The 22716-nt window shown below is 40.2% G+C and overlaps 1 pseudogene; it reads left to right on the top strand.

Annotated features, from left to right (window-relative positions):
• Positions 1-740: 740 nt before the first annotated feature.
• Positions 741-16981, top strand: LOC135572075 (protein eva-1 homolog C-like; annotated as a pseudogene).
• Positions 16982-22716: the final 5735 nt, after the last annotated feature.

Below are 22716 nucleotides of genomic sequence, written 5' to 3'. Positions count from 1 at the left end.
CAGTGTTTTCATGATCTGTCACACTAATAGTAATAATATAAATAACTATAATAGGATAGGATAAAGTAATCCTTCTCACCCCCCCCCCTTAAAAGATTTAGATGCACTATTGTAAAGTGGCTGTTCCACTGGATGTCTTAAGGTGAACGCACCAATTTGTAAGTCGCTCTGGATAAGAGCGTCTGCTAAATGACTTAAATGTAAATGTAAATGTCTAATAACAGTGTACACTTTGAAGTTTTTGTCTCTCCCTATACAAAGCATGTACTGTGTTGGAATACACTGGGAACCAGTAACACCTCATTTGGAAATGTTTTGATACCTGCTACTGTAAGTCAACAAAGTCTGAACGTGTTGTGCTCATTAGTTAACTCTCACTGAGGATATCTTGTGACGAGATGCATGAGACACAAATAAACATGACATATTATTTATGCTGTGTTAGGATTTCTGACAAAAAAAAATTAATTGCCCAAAATGTCCCATAACCTTTACACGGTTAGTTGCCTAAATATAAAACTAACATCTACCAACATCAACACAGTTGTATTCCCTCCCTGGAAAAATGTGTGATAAAGCATTTATTGAATTACATTTAGAATATGTCAGGAATGCATGATACCTGGCCAGGCAGTAGATACTGGCCAGCATGATTTTAGTGAAACCACATGGGTGTTTGTGGGAAATGTTGGTGCTTGGTGAGTCACAAGGGAGGGGAAGGTCAGGGTCATTACGTCATGATGGGAGAACCACCAGCCTACGTCCCCTGGGTGAGGGCATGGAGCAGATGATTGTCAGGAACTGTAAGGAAACGGAAAGGGTTTAACCTCTTGAAGCTAGGGGGCACTATTTTTATGTTTGGAAAAATAACGTTCCCAAAGTAAACAGGCTATTTCTCAGGACCAGATCCTAGAATATGCATATAATTGACAGATTAGGATAGAAAACACTCTAAAGTTTCCAAAACTGTCAAAAATATTGCCTGTGAGTATAACAGAACTGACATTGCAGGCGAAACCTGAGGAAAATCAAACCAGGAAGTGGCTTCTATTTTGAAAGCTCCATGTTCCATAGCCTGCCTTCGCTCCATTTAAAGGGATATCAACCAGATTCCTTTTCCTATCGCTTCCTCAAGGTGTCAACAGTCTTTAGACATAGTTTCAGGCTTTTATTTTGAAAAATTAGCGAGAAAGATAACATCGCGTCAGGTGTTCGCATGAGTTTTGCTTGCGCAACAGAGTTTGGGCAGCCATTGCCTCTCCCTCTCCTACTGATAAAGACAGTTATGGTTGATATATTATCGATTATATATTTTAAAAACAACCTGAGGATTGATTATAAAAAACGTTTGACATGTTTCTGTGGACATTACAGATATTATTTGGAATTTGTCTGCATTGTCATTACCGCTCTTTCCTGTGGATTTCTGAACATAACACGCCAAACAAACGGAGGTATTTTGGATATATAAATATTCTTTATGGAACAAAAGGAACATTTATTGTGTAACTGGGATCCCGTGAGTGAAAACATCCGAAGACCATCAAAGGTAAATTATTAATTTGATTGCTTTTCTGATTTTCGTGACCAAGCTACTTGATGCTAAGTGTACATAATATTTTGTCGAGAGATCGATAAACTTTAAAAAACGCTTGGATTGCTATCGCTGTAAAGCATATTTTCAAAATCTGAGAAGACAGGTGGACTAACAAAATGCTAAGCTGTGTTTTGCAATATTGCACTTGTGATTTCATGAATATAAATATTTTTAGTAATATTATTTGAATGTGGCGCTATGCAATTCAGAGGTTGTTTTTTTATTTTATTATTATAATAATTTTTTTGCCCTTTTTCTCCCCAACACCGTGCACCTGGCAACCTTGGTTAGTGCGCACTGCGCCCGGCCCGCCACAGGAGGCGCTGGTGCGCGATGAGACAAGGATATCCCTACCGGCCAAGCCCTCCCTAACCCAGATGACGCTAGGCCAATTGTGCGTCACCCCACGGACCTCCTGGTCGCGGCCGGTTACGACAGAGCCTGGGCGCAAACCCAGAATCTCTGGTGGCACAGCTTTCACTGCGATGCAGTGCCTTAAACCAATCCGCCACCCGGAAGGCGATATTCAGTTTCTTGGCAATTTCTCACATGGAATAGCCTTCATTTCTCAGAACAAGAATAGACTGATGAGTTTCAGAAGAAAGGTTTTTGTTTCTGGCCATTTTGAGCCTGTAATTGAACCCACTGATTCTCCAGATACTCAACTAGTCTAAAGAAGGCCAGTTTTATTGATTCTTTAATCAGTACAAGAGTTTCCAGCTGTGCTAACATAATTGCAAAAGGGTTTTCTAATGATCAATTAGCATTTTAAAATTATAAACTTGGATTAGCTAACACAACGTGCCATTGGAACACATGAGTGATGGTTGCTGATAATGGGCCTCTGTACGCCTATGTAGATATTCCATGAAAAATCTGCCGTTTCCAGCTACAATAGTCATTTACAACATTAACAATGTCTACACTGTATTTCTGATCAATGCGATGTTATTTTAATGAACAAAAAAATGTCCCTTTCTTTAAAAAACAAGGAAATGTTGAAGTGACCCGAAACTTTTAAACGGTAGTGTACCTTATACCATCTGTTGCACCTTCCCTAAGCTGCTCGGCCATCGCTCATCCATATATTTATATCTACATATTCTTATTCCATCCCTTTAGATTTGTGTGTATTAGGTAGTTGTTGGGGAATTGTTAGATTACTTGTGAGATATTACTGCATTGTAGGAACTGCTAACCGTGTATGTGACCAATTAAATTGGTTTTGATTTGATTTAATGTGAATGTCCCGAGTTTATATTTACTATGTTACATCTACGTCTACGCCTATGACACCAGGCTGCTATTAACGTAGTACAAAGTATTTGGTCCCTATTCATAGCATACAATCTACAACTTTGTTGGATGCAATTGCTGTTTGTTTTGGTTGTGTTTCAGATTATTTTGTGCCCAATAGAAATTAATGGTAAATAATGTATTGTGTCATTTTGGAGTTCCTTTTTTATTGTAAATAAGAATAGAATATGTTTCTAAACACTTGTTTAATTTGGATGCTACCATTATTACGGATAATCCTGAATGAATTGTGAATATTTATGAGTGAGAAAGTTACAGACGCACAAATATCATACCCCCCAAGACATTCTAACCTCTCACCATTACAATAACAGGGGAGGTTAGCCTTTTGAAGGGTATGATGTTTATGCCTCTGTAACGTTCTCATTCATCATTTTTTAAAAGTGCATTTAAAGTTTGATTTGATTTAGTCCTATTCTTTAACTTAGATTTCTGGTTGTGATGGAGACGTGAATCAAACATATCAATTATTGATTTGCAGACAAACTGAAATTAAAGTCAGACTAAGTCAGTGGCACAAAATATACATCTCCTTCCAATGTTGATATTTGGTTGCGTTGACAACCAAACACAATTCAACATCACTTTTGCAATACAGTAAATAGCCTATTAACTTGTCGACAAAGTAACAAATGATCTCCAACTAAACCAAAAATAAACATTCATGCATAGGATTAAACTAGTGGCTCAGATGGAACTACCCAAGCAGTAGATCTACTTTAAATGTTGATATTTGCTTGTGTTGTCAACCTAACACAATTCAACATGTCTTTTTTAATACAGTAGATAGGCTAAAGTTAAGACCATCTTACAAACTAATGTAACAGTCTTTATTCAACCTGAAAATGAGTAACTCATCCATGACCACATTTTGAGGTTAATGTAACTATAAATGTTTTCTTGTGCAATCATAGAAAGTGTGCATGTTCAAGATGACATGTAAAGGTCGCAGGTCTGTGGGGATCTTCACAATATAAATATCTGTGCAGACTCTTGAACAGCATTGATCAATCGCGCTATGTACTGTTCATGTAATATCAAATCAAATCCAGGTCATTTGGTTGTGCTATTTGATTCAGCACAGTAATAACACATTAACTTGTTGTATAAATACAAAATATCTGACATTGTATTCCCATTTGAACTTTGTGGTGCTTTTAAATGGTTGAAAGTGCTATGATAATACATTTACAGTAGGTGACAACTAAACCAAAAATCTTACATGGTTTTTTCCATTGGAATTTGGTTGTTCTTTTGGATGGTGGAAAGCATAGTGATAACACATTGGGATGTCAACAAACATCTGACTGTCTTTTTAAATGGGTGAATATAGATTGAAATCTCATCAACGTCTCAATCAGAAATGACCCACATTTCCACGTTTGAAGTAGCTGGAGTCGGATATCACGGCCCTCATCTCTTACACACGCTCTTCTCACCCCTCCCAGTACTCCCATTAAGTATTGATGTCCGGTATTCTACAGTCCACCCAGCTCCACAATACAATCAAAGATAAAAGGGTTTCCGAAGAACCCTTTTAGGTTCTAGATAGCACCTTGTTTCTAAGTGTGTAGTAGACATAGTGGGAGTTCCCTAGAGGACTTAATCATCGTAGTGACACTCCTTGGGAGGTGTTCTTGGATTTCAGTGGTATGTATGCAGGATCATGTTAATAGAACTGAATCATAAAGTGGTGAGGGAAAGGGTGGAAATGTGGGATGAATAGGGTTTCTCAATAGGATCAGCAGTGATGTGTATCTACCCGAGCCCTTATGAATTCCATTTGAATTACTGGATCAGTCCATTACAGTAGGAATGTCCAAGAGTGTGACTCCTCTTGGTCTTGTTTGACCTTTAGAGACAAGGAGGGAGTTTGTGTTTGGGAGGGTTCATAATAAAACACTGGAGTGCCATTCCTAAATGTGATGACCTACACCATAAACAACTAGCTATCTGCTCTTATCCAAGACAGTCAACTCTCACTGATAACACTGTGCCATTCCTCACTCCACTTGGTGCAATGGTGAACCTACATACTGAGTTTCCTAGTTATATTTATCAATGTTTGGTTGCTATGACAACTGCGCTGAGTGGTGCTGATAGCTCAGTTGAAACATGGTAGGTTTGGTTACCACGCTGGTCACATCTATTGAACATACAGGTGTGCATTTAAGTTGCTTTGAATAGACCTGTCTACTAAAAGACAATATTTATGAATGAGTTTTGCAGGAACACTACTGTTATTCAAAATATGACTTATTATTTACTTTCATCCCCTTTTACTTTTTGACAGCTGACATGCAACTTTTCTTCGGGTAATGCACTTTTCCTAGTTCATCTTTTTATTTCACCAGCAAAAGAAAAGGGGAAACAGCAGGTAAGTCACAAACATATGGAGCAATGAAATCAGTATTAACAAAAACATTGTGAGAATGACCTGTGAGATCTGAAGTGTTACTGAAAAATGCAGAGCTGTCTGGAAATGTGTTACTTGCCATTGACCTCTCTCTTCCCTTTCCTCAGAGCAAAGGAAAAGGAAAGGCCTATCTCAGGAAGATAGATCAGCCATATCTCTATAACAGTTTTCCTCAAATGTTTACACACTAGAACTGGCCCATGAGGCACACTGACACAAACCTGCAACTCTTTTAGCAGAACCAGACACCAAATCTGGAGTACTACTGGCACATGTTTTGCCTTACCCTCAGATTGCAATTCTACAACAAACATTTGGCAAAACACAACACACAAACTCAAATTTCATGTGTGCAAATGAAAAGCAACACTGTTCAACAAGCTAAGCTCAATTACCAATTGATCACTTTCACTCTTCACATGTGCAAACACTAATTGCTTAAATGTTCACTTTTACAATCAGACCTTTGTTTTGGATAAAAAAGGCCCCCGGTGAGTACTCTGGTGTTTGGAGAACAAAGCACAGTAAAGAATGTAGATTCCAATACATACTGTAAGGGGAATTAAAGTCAATGTTTCATGTATGAAATTGGGAGCTATACTATTTTGTAACATGTTTATCTTGTGTACTGTATGCTATTTTGTTTTTGTAGAACTGAAAGACGACCATCACGTGGTGGTAGAACACGTCTATTTACAAACGAACAGGAGGCTGCCATTGTGAAATCCAACAACAGATTATTGAAAACCCTGCGATCTTCCATAACATCAGAGTGATCTTATCAACCATAGCCCGATTCCTTAAGGAACCCCATTCCGTAAAATTGATCTAACATAAAGTACAGTACTACAAATACAGTAGCATATGCAAAATATATTTACTGTATGTTTGCATTTTTACTGTATGTGTGCATACAGTATGCTGTTTGACATGTATTGATAAATGTGGACACCCCCCCTCAACAATAACCTACCTTACCTGCTGCTCCCCCCACCCCAAAACATGAATCACTGTTGTAGTTGTTAATATGTATATTATAAGTTTTTTAAATAAAAATGTGTCTTGTTTTTATTTTACTTGGTCCCCCCCACCCCTCAATGGTCATGCTGCTCCCCCTATGGTCACCCCCCTTACTCCCCCAATGGCCATGCTGCTCTCCCCTATGGTCACCCCCTCACTCCCCCAATGGTCATGCTGCTCCCCCTATGGTCACCCCCCTCACTCCCCCAATGGTCATGCTGCTCCCCCTATGGTCACCCCCTCACTCCCCAATGGTCATGCTGCTCCCCCTATGGTCACCCCCTCACTCCCCCAATGGTCATGCTGCTCCCCCTATGGTCACCCCCCCTCACTCCCCCAATGGTCATGCTGCTCCCCCTATGGTCGCCCCCTTCACTCCCCCAATGGTCATGCTGCTCCCCTATGGTCACCCCCCTCACTCCCCAATGGTCATGCTGCTCCCCCTATGGTTACCCCTCCCTCACTCCCCCAATGGTCATGCTGCTCCCCTATGGTCACCCCCCCTCACTCCCCCAATGGTCATGCTGCTCCCCTATGGTCACCCCCCTCACTCCCCCAATGGTCATGCTGCTCCCCCTATGGTCATGCCCCAACCCTTCACTCCCCCAATGGTCATGCTGCTCCCCTTATGGTCACCCCCTTCATGTGACTCCCCCAATGGTCATGCTGCTCCCCCTACATGGTCACCCCCTTCACTCCCCCAATGGTCATGCTGCTATTAAACCCAACCTTATGGTCACCCCCTCATGTGACTCCCCCAATGGTCACTTAGTCCTGCATGTTGGAGCTAGGAGCCTAAGATTTTCATTGTATCCTGCAATCCTGTACTTGTGAATATTAAACAGTCTGAATCAACCCTGTACATGTGACTATTAAACAGTCTGAATCAACCCTGTACATGTGACTATTAAACAGTCTGAATCAACCCTGTACATGTGACTATTAAACAGTCTGAATCAATCCTGTACATGTGACTATTAAACAGTCTGAATCAACCCTGTACATGTGACTATTAAACAGTCTGAATCAATCCTGTACATGTGACTATTAAACAGTCTAAATCAACCCTGTACATGTGACTATTAAACAGTCTGAATCAATCCTGTACATGTGACTATTAAACAGTCTGAATCAACCCTGTACATGTGACTATTAAACAGTCTGAATCAACCCTGTACATGTGACTATTAAACAGTCTGAATCAACCCTGTACATGTGACTATTAAACAGTCTGAATCAACCCTGTACATGTGACTATTAAACAGTCTGAATCAATCATGTACTTGTGACTATTAAACAGTCTGAATCAACCCTGTACATGTGACTATTAAACAGTCTGAATCAACCCTGTACTTGTGACTATTAAACAGTCTGAATCAATCCTGTACATGTGACTATTAAACAGTCTGAATCAATCCTGTACATGTGACTATTAAACAGTCTGAATCAACCCTGTACATGTGACTATTAAACAGTCTGAATCAACCCTGTACATGTGACTATTAAACAGTCTGAATCAACCCTGTACATGTGACTATTAAACAGTCTGAATCAACCCTGTACATGTGACTATTAAACAGTCTGAATCAACCCTGTACATGTGACTATTAAACAGTCTGAATCAACCCTGTACATGTGACTATTAAACAGTCTGAATTAACCCTGAATCACATGTGACTATTAAACAGTCTGAATCAACCCTGTACATGTGACTATTAAACAGTCTGAATCAACCCTGTACATGTGACTATTAAACAGTCTGAATCAACCCTGTACATGTGACTATTAAACAGTCTGAATCAACCCTGTACATGTGACTATTAAACAGTCTGAATCAACCCTGTACATGTGACTATTAAACAGTCTGAATCAACCCTGTACATGTGACTATTAAACAGTCTGAATCAACCCTGTACATGTGACTATTAAACAGTCTGAATCAACCCTGTACATGTGACTATTAAACAGTCTGAATCAACCCTGTACATGTGACTATTAAACAGTCTGAATCAACCCTGTACATGTGACTATTAAACAGTCTGAATCAATACTGTACATGTGACTATTAAACAGTCTGAATCAACCCTGTACATGTGACTATTAAACAGTCTGAATCAATCCTGTACATGTGACTATTAAACAGTCTAAATCAAGCCTGTACATGTGACTATTAAACAGTCTGAATCAACCCTGTACATGTGACTATTAAACAGTCTGAATCAATCCTGTACATGTGACTATTAAACAGTCTGAATCAACCTGTACATGTGACTATTAAACAGTCTGAATCAACCCTGTACATGTGACTATTAAACAGTCTGAATCAACCCTGTACATGTGACTATTAAACAGTCTGAATCAACCCTGTACATGTGACTATTAAACAGTCTGAATCAACCCTGTACATGTGACTATAAAACAGTCTGAATCAACCCTGTACATGTGACTATTAAACAGTCTGAATCAATCCTGTACATGTGACTATTAAACAGTCTAAATCAACCCTGTACATGTGACTATTAAACAGTCTGAATCAACCTGTACATGTGACTATTAAACAGTCTGAATCAACCCTGTACATGTGACTATTAAACAGTCTGAATCAACCCTGTACATGTGACTATTAAACAGTCTGAATCAACCCTGTACATGTGACTATTAAACAGTCTGAATCAACCCTGTACATGTGACTATTAAACAGTCTGAATCAACCCTGTACATGTGACTATTAAACAGTCTGAATCAACCCTGTACATGTGACTATTAAACAGTCTGAATCAACCCTGTACATGTGACTATTAAACAGTCTGAATCAATCCTGTACATGTGACTATTAAACAGTCTGAATCAACCTGTACATGTGACTATTAAACAGTCTGAATCAACCCTGTACATGTGACTATTAAACAGTCTGAATCAACCCTGTACATGTGACTATTAAACAGTCTAAATCAACCCTGTACATGTGACTATTAAACAGTCTGAATCAACCCTGTACATGTGACTATTAAACAGTCTGAATCAACCCTGTACATGTGACTATTAAACAGTCTAAATCAACCCTGTACATGTGACTATTAAACAGTCTGAATCAACCCTGTACATGTGACTATTAAACAGTCTGAATCAACCCTGTACATGTGACTATTAAACAGTCTGAATCAATCCTGTACATGTGACTATTAAACAGTCTGAATCAACCCTGTACATGTGACTATTAAACAGTCTGAATCAATCCTGTACATGTGACTATTAAACAGTCTGAATCAATCCTGTACATGTGACTATTAAACAGTCTGAATCAATCCTGTACTTGTGACTATTAAACAGTCTGAATCAATCCTGTACATGTGACTATTAAACAGTCTGAATCAACCCTGTACATGTGACTATTAAACAGTCTGAATCAACCCTGTACATGTGACTATTAAACAGTCTAAATCAACCCTGTACATGTGACTATTAAACAGTCTGAATCCATCCTGTACATGTGACTATTAAACAGTCTGAATCAATCCTGTACATGTGACTATTAAACAGTCTGAATCAATCCTGTACATGTGACTATTAAACAGTCTGAATCAATCCTGTACATGTGACTATTAAACAGTCTAAATCAACCCTGTACATGTGACTATTAAACAGTCTGAATCAATCCTGTACATGTGACTATTAAACAGTCTGAATCAACCCTGTACATGTGACTATTAAACAGTCTGAATCAACCCTGTACATGTGACTATTAAACAGTCTGAATCAACCCTGTGTACATGTGACCCTATTAAAAACAGTCTGAATCAACCCTGTACATGTGACTATTAAACAGTCTGAATCAACCCTGTACATGTGACTGTGAATCAACCCTGTACATACTATTAAACAGTCTGAATCAACCCTGTACATGTGACTATTAAACAGTCTGAATCAACCCTGTACATGTGACTATTAAACAGTCTGAATCAATCCTGTACATGTGACTATTAAACAGTCTGAATCAATCCTGTACATGTGACTATTAAACAGTCTGAATCAATCCTGTACTTGTGACTATTAAACAGTCTGAATCAATCCTGTACATGTGACTATTAAACAATCTGAATCAATCCTGTACATGTGACTATTAAGCAATCTGACTCAACCCTATAGATGTGACTATTAAACACGCTGAATCTGAACACACACAGAAGCTGTCAGATGTTATTTTTGACTGTGAACAGGGTTAAGACAACAGGTATCATCACCACAACATCCTAACCACTCGCTCATGGTCAGTAACAGCCAAGCAGCATCTCGTAGTGGTTAACCCCCCTGGTGGTCTGTAATGTAGGATGGGCACCATGACCAGCCCATGGAGCTTCTGGAGGTCCTGCTGGTCTCTGTCCCTCTTCATTATCCCGGCTCTGAACACACACAGATCATGGTCCGCTCCACATTGCTCCGGTGAGTGCAGTGTTTTTGACCTTCATTGTTGCTGTAGAGAAAGAGTGTGGGGGTGGGGAGGGGGGGGTAGATGCTGGTACTGCTCCCTCAGCACTACATGCTCTGTAGAGAGGAAGCGTCCACAAGACACTGTCCGCATCCCAAATGGCACCCTGTTCGCAATGGAATGCTTTACCTTTGACTAGGCCCAATAGGGCTTTAGCCGAGGTGATGCACTTTATAGGGAATTTAGGCCGGACACTCTTGAAAAAGAGATTTCAAATCTCAATGAGCCCTTCCTGGTTAAATAAAGGTTCAATTAAAACAACATAAATAAATTAGAATAGTCTTTTTAATTCTGAAAATATTACAATTCTTGTTAAATTCTCCACATATCACTGAGAATGACCATCACGACGATCTGTTTCAGCACACATATCATTGAGTGTGGTCATCAAGACGATCTGTTTCAACACACATATCACTGAGAATGGCCATCACGACGATCTGTTTCAACACACATATCACTGAGAATGGCCATCACGACGATCTGTTTCAACACACATATCACTGAGAATGGCCATCGCGATGATCTGTTTCAACACACATATCACTGAGAATGGCCATCACGATGATCTGTTTCAACACACATATCACTGAGAATGGCCATCACGATGATCTGTTTCAACACACATATCACTGAGATTGGCCATCACGATGATCTGTTTCAACACACATATCACTGAGAATGGCCATCACGATGATCTGTTTCAACACACATATCACTGAGATTGGCCATTACGATGATCTGTTTCAACACACATATCACTGAGATTGGCCATCACGACGATCTGTTTCAACACACATATCACTGAGAATGGCCATCACGACGATCTGTTTCAAGCCACATATCATTGAGATTGGCCATCACGATGATCTGTTTCAACACACATATCACTGAGATTGGCCATCACGATGATCTGTTTCAACACACATATCAAAGGGAATCTAGAATGATAGTAATAGTCATTTTTTGTTGTTAAATAAGAATGACATTGACATCCATTTGAGATAATAGCAGTGATTTATTTGTGTTGTCCTGGTTGCATCTTTATCGACGAATGAAAGACACATCATCATGACAACAAACAGATGTTACATGATGATTTGTTTGGACAAGATAGACAGCCAGTCCACACGAGGGGTGACCGCCACTGACCAGTGTTGCCTCTGTCTGGGGGCTTGCCGTTGTCACTCTACTGCTACATTATATTTGATCCTTACAGGGATCAACATCTGTGTACGGGTGTGAGCTATGAGCTGCCCTAAGAATAGCTTATTGTGAGGGAGAGCCTGGTACTGCCCTACTGGGGCTCTGTGGAGCTGCCTGTCACTGGGGAACACAAAACAGACCCAGCCAGGAAGAGTCATAGTGGGGTCAGGAAGAAGAAATGACTAGAATGACTAGAAATTATATTCCGTCTAGTCATTCTATTTCTATGGCCCAGGATATCGTGACAATGGGATGAGGGCAGACCGAACCATAGAATAAGAATGACTAGAATGAATAATACCCATTTAAGTCAACGTTTTGTCCTTTCTAGGGGATTCTATTTCTATGGATCCAACTCTATTATGAACTCTGTTCTCCTATGTGTTTTTCTAGGTCTATGTATCATACTACAACACTGCTCAGGAGATACTCCCAGTGTTTGGGACACAACCCTCTTGTAACCATGGCTGGGTGACCATGAGGACAATGACACAGGACACACATTGTGTAATGTGTCAAACTGTTTGTTTGCTCTTGCAGATTAAGCTATGGTTAAGAAGCATGTTCAATTAAAGGAGATTCTCAATATAAAGTGCTTTTTAGTCCAGGATAGGCTTATCTGTTTCTGGGAAACCAGCCAAGAGGGTTTAGGAGAGGCCATGTAATTTCATTGTTAAAAGATGATGACTTAGGAACAGAAAACAAATTCTGTGTTAGGTCGGATCTTCGATTTGTATGGCAAATTATTTACTACTATCTCTATTTAGTCTTGGTTCAAGTGTATCAAGCCTTATACGGCTTCTTGGATGTGACGTCATCCTTTATGTCTGACATATGTTTCATAAACTCTGAACAGCTTGTCAAGTAATAAAAAGATGATTAAAACCACTCCTGAGAGATTACATTTGACATGGTGTTTGACCAGCGTCATATTGTACTGTTGGCATTTGGCTGAGATTGCCTGCCTGTTAAATGTAGAATCAATAACAGTGCAGTATTTCTGCATAATAATCTCCATCCACTCTGTTTAGGGCCTATTTGTTAGAACAATTTCTATGTGAAATTGATGCTACATTTCTTTAGAGGTGGTGATAGGACATTTTGATCAACAGCAGGACACCAGGTTGATGCGTGAGGTTTAAGTCTCTTCTCTGTGCAAACCATCTGTTCCTTTTCAGTCCTGAGAAACCACACTGCTCATGCCTGTGATGGGGACACCCTGTCTATCAAGTGTCCCTCCAGGGCCTCTGTATCCATCCTGTCAGCGTTCTACAGACGCCGTGTCCCAAGCAAGAACTTGTGTCGCCCACGCAAACAGAAACATAACCAAGGACAACACTGAATGCACTTCCTCTTTTGCTATCCAGGTCGGGTACAGTACTGTACTACTCAGAGTAGAAGAACTACAAAAATCTCCCTCACTAGCTTTAAGCACCAGCTGTCAGAGCAGCTCACAGATCACTGCACCTGTACATAGCCCATCTATAAATAGCCCAAACAACTACCTCTTCCCCTACTGTATTTCTTTATTTATTTATTTAGCTCCTTTGCACCCCAGTATTTCTACTTTGCTCGCTCATCTACTGTCAAATCTACCATTCCAGTGTTTTAATTGCTATATTGTATTAACTTCACCACCATGGCCTATTTATTGCCTTTACCTCCCTTATCTCACCTCATTTGCTCACGTTGTATATAGACTTATTTTTCTACTGTATTATTGACTGTATGTTTGTTTTACTCCATGTGTAACTCTGTGTTGTTATATGTGTCAAACTGCTTTGCTTTATCTTGGCCAGGTCGCGGTTGTAATTGAGAACTTGTTCTCAACTTGCCTACCTGGTTAAATAAAGGTGAAATTAAATTAAAATAAATAAATAAAATAAAGAGTTGTCCTCTATCCAGGTAAAGTTCAGTACTGTACCATCAGAGTTGTCCTCTATCCAGGTAGAGTTCAGTACTGTACCACTCAGAGTTGTCCTCTATCCAGGTAGAGTTCAGTACTGTACCACTCAGAGTTGTCCTCTATCCAGGTAAAGTACAGTACTGTACCACTCAGAGTTGTCCTCTATCCAGGTAGAGTTCAGTACTGTACCACTCAGAGTTGTCCTCTATCCAGGTAGAGTACAGTACTGTACCACTCAGAGTTGTCCTCTATCCAGGTAGAGTTCAGTACTGTACCACTCAGAGTTGTCCTCTATCCAGGTAGAGTACAGTACTGTACCACTCAGAGTTGTCCTCTATCCAGGTAGAGTTCAGTACTGTACCACTCAGAGTTGTCCTCTATCCAGGTAGAGTTCAGTACTGTACCACTCAGAGTTGTCCTCTATCCAGGTAGAGTACAGTACTGTACCACTCAGAGTTGTCCTCTATCCAGGTAGAGTTCAGTACTGTACCACTCAGAGTTGTCCTCTATCCAGGTAAAGTTCAGTACTGTACCACTCAGAGTTGTCCTCTATCCAGGTAAAGTTCAGTACTGTACCACTCAGAGTTGTCCTCTATCCAGGTAGAGTTCAGTACTGTACCACTCAGAGTTGTCCTCTATCCAGGTAGAGTACAGTACTGTACCACTCAGAGTTGTCCTCTATCCAGGTAGAGTTCAGTACTGTACCACTCAGAGTTGTCCTCTATCCAGATAGAGTTCAGTACTGTACCACTCAGAGTTGTCCTCTATCCAGGTAAAGTTCAGTAGTACTGTCCTCTACCACTACTGAGTTGTCCTCTATCCAGGTAAAGTTCAGTACTGTACCACCTCTAGGTAGTTGTCCACTCAGAGTTGTCCTCTATCCAGGTAGAGTACAGTACTGTACCACTCAGAGTTGTCCTCTATCCAGGTAGAGTACAGTACTGTACCACTCAGAGTTGTCCTCTATCCAGGTAGAGTACAGTACTGTACCACTCAGAGTTGTCCTCTATCCAGGTAGAGTACAGTACTGTACCACTCAGAGTTGTCCTCTATCCAGGTAGAGTACAGTACTGTACCACTCAGAGTTGTCCTCTATCCAGGTAGAGTACAGTACCGTACCACTCAGAGTTGTCCTCTATTAATGAAAGCAAAACAGAAGCAGTTATCAGCAGTTGGCCCCAAAAGTTGACAAGTCTATGAAAATGTTGCTCTTCACCTAAATAATATTAATCACATACTGTCAAGAATAACTCCAACAGTGATTTAATAAGTTGTGGGTTCGAACTTGGGTCTCTGGTATGCCTCAAGACTGTGTTAGTCTGCTCTGGGAGCTAATGAAAGTCCTTAGGTCTCAGGCAAGGTTACTCCTGAGACGTAATGACTTGAAAGTTATGTTATCTTGTCCCTGCCGAAAGTGGTGTCAGAGTGTCAGGACCAGCGTTCCTGTCATATACCTGTCATCAGTCCAGTGTTTGGTCGGGAACCTCACCAGCAAGTACCTCATTGTGTCCTACAAGCCTCGGTGAGACGAGTCCACAGGGTAATATAAACGGTCATAAACTGTGGTTGTGAATTTAGGAGACAAAACATCTAAGAAAGTATTCCTGGACACATCAGCTATATCAGGAAATGTATCATCGGACTTAGAATGACATTTGTCTGTTTCTATTTAACTGAATAAAATACAATATTATTATCGAATTCTATTGAAATATATTATACAGTCACTTTGTCAGGGATGATACTGCTGTTTTAATCTTTCATAGCATCACCGTACTAAGTTTGTTGTGTGAAAGCAAGACACTGAAGCTGGTGTGTAAGAATGACACTGTCCTGGCTATCAATTCGGCTACGTTTGGCCACCTGCTGCATGGGAGTCTCAACTGTCCTCAGGAATCTGCACCACAGCCTGACATGGGTCTGAAACCAGACAGTCATTGGTCTGATAAAGGGAACTAAAGTGTCATCTAGTGGTCAAATACTAGGATGAAAATAATGTGCATATCAATAGTGTGTTAGTGTGTTACTAATATGTCACTTACTACATACACATGGCTAACACACGAGTAGGCATGAGGTATATGGATATACCCTCAACCTATGCATGTTTTCAACCTTTATAGCCTACTTTATATCAGAGTCAAACCAGGGTCAAATACCTATCTCAAATATTTTTGCTTGATTAAGCTTGGAGTTTGTCCTTTTGGTCAGTGGTGGAAAGAGTCCCCAATTGTCATACTTGAGTAAAAGTAAACATACCTTGATAGAAAATGAGTCAAGTAAAAGTGAAAGTCACTCAGTAAAATACTACTTGAGTAAAAGTCTAAAAGTATTTGGTTTTAAATATACTGAAGTATCAAAAGTAAATGCAATTTTAAAAATATACTATAGTATCAAAAGTAAAAATCCTTTAAAATTGCTTATATTAAGCAAACCAGAAGGCACAATTGTCTTTTTGAATTATTTTTTTTACAGATAACCAGGGTCACACTCCAACGCTTAGAAATAACTTACAAACTAAGCATTTGTGTTTCATGAGTCTGCCCGATCAGAGGCAAAGGATGACCAGGGATGTTCTCTTGATAATAAGTTTGTGAATTTGACAATTTTCCTGAAAAATGTAACGAGTACTTTTGGATGTCAGGGAAAACGTCCATTATTTTCTTTAGGAATCTAGTGAAGTAAAAGTACAGATACCCCCAAAAACTATTCAAGTAGTACTTTAAAGTATTTTTACTTCAGTACTTTACATCACTGCTTGTGGGACTACACCATTGGCTCTTTGTATCTGACTAAATCAAGCACAGTTCAAGCATTTGAACGTATTTGACATTTGACCCACGTCTGATCAGAGTATATATCTACCCTTCAGAGTGTCTGTCACTATCTGCCCTGAAGACGGTCTCGTGCAGGTGTTATGGCCGAGCCAACTGCTCAGTTCAGGGGGACACTCAGAGCTTTGGGGACCCATGTTTCCCTGGCACCAGGTCACATGTAGTGAGTGACCGGAGGTCTTTTGGGGTGCTGCTATAGGCAACCAAGTGCTAACAGTCAGTATTTGGATGATATGTGTGCAATGCTTACTAGTGTGTGTGATGTTACCAGAGATGTATATTTTCCTGCTGACCTCAACATTTACTGGTTAGCAACTAGATTCCCTCTCAAGAGGAAGCTTCTAAATGTGTCTAATGCCTATTATATGACCCAGGTTATCACTCAACCAACTAGAGTGTATACCAATAATGTTGGATCTGGGACATCCACTTGTATTGATCATATCTTCACTAATGCTGCAGAGTTTTGCCCCAAAACAATAATAACAAGGAAAGCCAAAATGCCAAAGGTTGGGGCTAAAGTAATTCATAAGAGATCATGCAAAATGTTTTCTTAGGACTTGTCACGACTTCTACCGAAGTCGATGCCTCTCCTTGTTTGGGCGGTGCTCGGCGGTCGACGTCACCGGTCTTCTAGCCATCATTGATCCATGTTTCATTTTCCATTGATTTTGTTTTGTCTTCCTACACACCTGGTTCCAATCCCATTCATTAATTGTTGTGTATTTAACCCTCTGTTTCCCCTCATGTCCTTGTCAGAGATTGTTTATTGTTATGCTCGTGATTTATGGATTGGTGTGTGACGCGTTCTTGTGCCCACATGTATTTTATTATGGACTTTGGTTTTGGAGTTTTTGTTTTACGTTATTAAACTACTCCATTATACCAAGTTTGATTCTCCTGCGCCTGACTTCCCTGTCACCTACACACACGTCTTGACAGGACTCTTTAAGGTGACGATGTGAAACATTTATGCTGTTCTGATGTGTATGAGGAAGTAAATCTAGATGCATCCCTGGAAGTATTTGTAAAATGATTCATGCAAATTGTTGACAAGCATTCACCTGTTAAGAAATGAACTGTGAGAACTGTTAGAGTCCTCTGGGTTGATGATTAAATATTTTTATGGTTCAATGAAATGATGCAAAAGAGGTGGCAAACAAGTCAGGCTACTCAGCTGATTGGTTGACATACTGTAAATTGAGAAATTTTGTGACTAAACTTAACAAAGAAGAAACTATTTTACCAAACCAAGGCAAATTACATAAAGTAGAATGGAAAAATAAGTTGGAATACCTTAAATGATATCATAGGCAGAAAACACAATCCCTCTCCATCGTTCATTGAAGTTGATGGGTCATTTATAACAAAACCTTTAGATATTGGCAGTCATGACTATTTCACTAGTAAAGTGGAAAAACTAAGAGAAATGACAACATTGAATAGTGAACCATATTTTTGTATAAAATATCTAATAATCAAGTTAGTGTGGTAGAGGTGGAAAAACTATTGTTATGAACTTTCTCAACCTTCAGTCTCTTGGTTGTCGATCAACTTTTTTATATAATGAACAGCACTATATAAGTTGAATAAATTAGTATTATTATTACAGTTTTCCCCAAATGTTTACACACTAAAACTGGCCCATGAGGCACAATGACCCTCACCTGTAACTCATTTAGTAGAACCAGACACCAGATCTGCGGTACTACTGGCACATGTTTAGCTTTACACTCAGATTGCAATTGTATAATAAACATTTGACAAAACACAACACGCAATTGGCAACCTTTGACACAACCTTCACAACTAAAATATATTGTGTGTAAATGAAAAGCAACACTGTTCAACAAGCTAAGCTCAATTACCAATTGATCTCTTTCACTCTTCACATGTGCAAACACTAATTGCTTAAATGTTCACTTTGAAATCAGACCTTTGTTATGGATAAAAAGGCCCCCGGTGAGTACTCCGGTGTTTGGAGAACAGTGGAAGTGTCACACAGCTAGTGGTGTGGGGGCTGTGCTTTGGCAAAGTGGGTGGGGTTATATCCTTCCTGTTTGGCCCTGTCCGGGGGTGTCCTCGGATGGGGCCACAGTGTCTCCTGACCCCTCCTGTCTCAGCCTCCAGTATTTATGCTGCAGTAGTTTATGTGTCGGGGGGCTAGGGCTAGTTTGTTATATCTGGAGTACTTCTCCTGTCCTATTCGGTGTCCTGTGTGAATCTAAGTGTGCGTTCTCTAATTCTCTCCTTCTCTCTTTCTTTCTCTCTCTCGGAGGACCTGAGCCCTAGGACTGTGCCCCAGGACTACCTGAAATGATGACTCCTTGCTGTCCCCAGTCCACCTGACCGCGCTGCTGCTCCAGTTTCAACTGACCTGAGCCCTAGGACCATGCCCCAGGACTACCTGACATGATGACTCCTTGCTGTCCCCAGTCCACCTGGCCACGCTGCTGCTCCAGTTTCAACTGTTCTGCCTTATTATTATTGGACCATGCTGGTAATTTATGAACATTTGAACATCTTGGCCATGTTCTGTTATAATCTCCACCCGGCACAGCCAGAAGAGGACTGGCCACCCCACATAGCCTGGTTCCTCTCTAGGTTTCTTCCTAGGTTTTGGCCTTTCTAGGGAGTTTTTCCTAGCCACCGTGCTTCTACACCTGCATTGCTTGCTGTTTGGGGTTTTAGGCTGGGTTTCTGTACAGCACTTTGAGATATCAGCTGATGTACGAAGGGCTATATAAATACATTTGATTTGATTTGAGTGGTGGGTGCAGAGTCAGGCGCAGAGAGCAGAGGATTCATAGAAAACGGACTTAATTTCGGTCAATGGGTAAGTGGTCAACGCCAACACAACAGGCGAACAAAATATGACCGACCCAAAACGGGACACCAAAAAGGTCCGAGAACATAACCACACGCAAGCATCCACAAACAAACAGAAAACAAGCCCGCACTAAAGCAGGTCGGCCTAACCGGCTTAAATAGCCCTAAAACAAATCTCAAACAAGGATCAGGTGAAATCAATACAGACATAACAAACAGAAAAGGAAAAAAGGGATCTGCGGCAGCTAGTAGACCGGTGACGACGACCACGAGTGCCGCCCGAACGTGACAGGAAGCAAATTTGGCAGAGAGAGGTGGAGGTGGACAAAGGTGGAGGTGGACAGAGTAATCTCTGATTAAATTTGGGCGACTATGGTGGACCATGTTGTCAACCATGGTTTGACCATGCAAGAGGCTGGGCAGAGAGTGCTGGCCAATCTGAGCTGCTTCACCGTAGCATCCATCATCCGGACGTTCCAAAATGAGAATTGGTATGTACTGTAGACATTGGACCTCTCTACTACTTTTACTACCTGACAGTAGTACAACATCAAGCTGAGTAAAGACTGTAGATTCCATTACGTACTGTAAGGGGAAACAAAGTCAATGTATCATGTATTACTGTATGTATGAAATTGGGAGATATACTACTTTGCAACATGTTTATTTTGTATACTGTATTACTGTAGTATTTACTGTATTTTATGCTATTTTGTTTTTGTAGAACTGAAAGACGACCACCACGTACGTGGAGGCTGCCATTGTGCAAATGGTAGTTGAAAATAATGCCATAACACTGCGGAAATCCAACAACAGATTATTGAAAACACTGAAAACATCAGTGAGCTTATCAACAATAGCTCACATCCTTAAGAAACACCATCTCCGGATGAAGCAAATCTACAGAGTCCCATTTGAAAGGAATTCCCAAAGAGTGAAGGATAAACTGTACGAATATGTGCAAGTAAGCAATGTAGTGGTATTACACTCCTGAAACATTAGACTCATTGATGTTGCCAGTGAACTTTACCATACAGCAATTACAATATTTACTCTTATTTCAGAGAATCATGGAGTTGGATGCAAGTCCTGTCCCCCAGGAACTCATATTCATAAGTGAGGCTGGATTCAATTTAGCATCATTGGTCAATGCGCCATCATTGAGGTATCTGACCAGCGCGAGGGAAATGTCACCATATGCGCAGCTATGAGCCACAATGGGGTCCTCCACTGCCATGCCACCCTTGGAACATACACACTGCCCATCTCCTTAATTTCCTGAACACTTTACATGACAATCTTTTTCAGACAGAGCAGAGAGGGCCAGGCGATCCTGAGCAGCAAATGTATGTTCTGATTTGGGACAACGCGAGTTTTGCTACTGCTCCCATGACCATCCCAGGTTTACAATTCTCTATCTCACACCATATGCACCATTTCTCAATCCCATTGATTTGTTTTCCGCATGGGGGTGGAAGGTGTATGATCGCACACCCCATGAACGTATGGCTGTTCTCCAGGCAATGGGGAGACCTGTGGTGACATTCCGGTCCTTTCAGGGGTGGATGAGTCATGCCAGAAGGTATTTCCCCCGCTGTCTGGCCAATGAGAATTTCGCCTGTGATGTTGATGAAAATCTGTTGCTGGGCCAAAACAACAGATATGACTGATTTTGTTTTTGCAATGGAGTATTTGTTTCCTGACTTATGATTTTACTGTATTTTGAAAGTTTCTTTATCTATTCTGTACAATTGATCTAACGTACAGTAGTACAAATAGGCCTATTTTTATTCCTTTGAATATGCAAAATATATTTGCTGTATGTTTGCTTTTTTACTGTATGTGTGCATACAGTAAGCTGTTTGACATGTATTGATAAATGTTGAAATATAAAACGTACATTTTTGCAATTGTGTTACGTTCTAGTTTGAGTACACACAAACAAATACAGTACAACAAAATCATAGTCTTTACACTGAAATAGGTTCTGATAGTAGTGTTTTGAATGTCCCATTAGTGTGATCTTCATTTTCACAAAGTTAGATTCATTTGATGTATGTTTTTATTTTGAGCAGGGAGTAGATTATTTTGATTGCTGTGTTTCATTTTGCAAGATGTCTGTGGGGTTTGGAGAAATTGGCTAACTGTTTTGAGTACCTGAGATGTAGTTTCAGCAAACGTGTGTTAATTGTGAAACTGTAAAGCACCCTTTGCTGGCTCTAACAGCCGCTCAATCAGTTTGCTGCATGCTCTTAGTAAACTGATGGTGGGAATTGTGTTTGACCAAATACAATGCTATTTTTCAGAGAACAAGTTAACTACTGACTTTCAGCATGCATATAGAGAAAGGCCCTCAACTTGTACTGCACTGACTCAGATGACTGATGATTGGTTAAAAGATATAGATTATAAGAGGATAGTTGGAGCTGTATTGTTATATTTCAGGGCAGCCTTTGATGTTATTGATAATGTTGCATATAAAGGGTGTGACCGTTGAGGAAGCTGAGGAAGCTAAATTCCTAGGTGCAACACTAGATGGTCAATTATCATGGTCAAGTCATATTGACCAAGTTGTGAAGATGGGGAGGGGTATGGCTGTTACAAAAAGATGATCTGTGTAACACAAAGATCTAGATGTTCAGTCTCTGGTATCATTCCATCTTGATTACTGTCTGGTAATATGCCTGCAAAGCTGCAGTTCGCTCAAAACGGAGCAGCACGCCTTTCCCTTAATTGCACATACAGAACTAACATCAACAGCATGCATGCCAGTCTTTCTGGGTTGAGGGTTGACCAGAGATGAATAGCATCTCCTAGTTTTTATGAGAAGTATTACTGTAATGAAAATTCCAGATTGTCTGCATAATCAAATACACCTGGCTATCAGCGGAGCCTTGTCTGGCAGCGAAACAGTTCATTCAGCCTCATTTACTGCCTTAAAAAACACAGCTGAAATGGTGACTTGCTTAAACAAATGTGGTTTTTACTGACAATTGAGATGTACAAACTATGGCATAAGGGGACAACTAGCGGATAAGAGGCTATTTATTTACTTTTTACATTGTTTGTTGATACTGATATCTGACACATATTAATGCCAAAATA

This window comes from Oncorhynchus nerka, linkage group LG6, assembly GCF_034236695.1.
Source record: "Oncorhynchus nerka isolate Pitt River linkage group LG6, Oner_Uvic_2.0, whole genome shotgun sequence".
Lineage (NCBI taxonomy): Eukaryota > Metazoa > Chordata > Actinopteri > Salmoniformes > Salmonidae > Oncorhynchus > Oncorhynchus nerka.
Note: the sequence above shows the minus strand (reverse complement) of the source record. Positions and strands in the feature narration are given on the sequence as shown.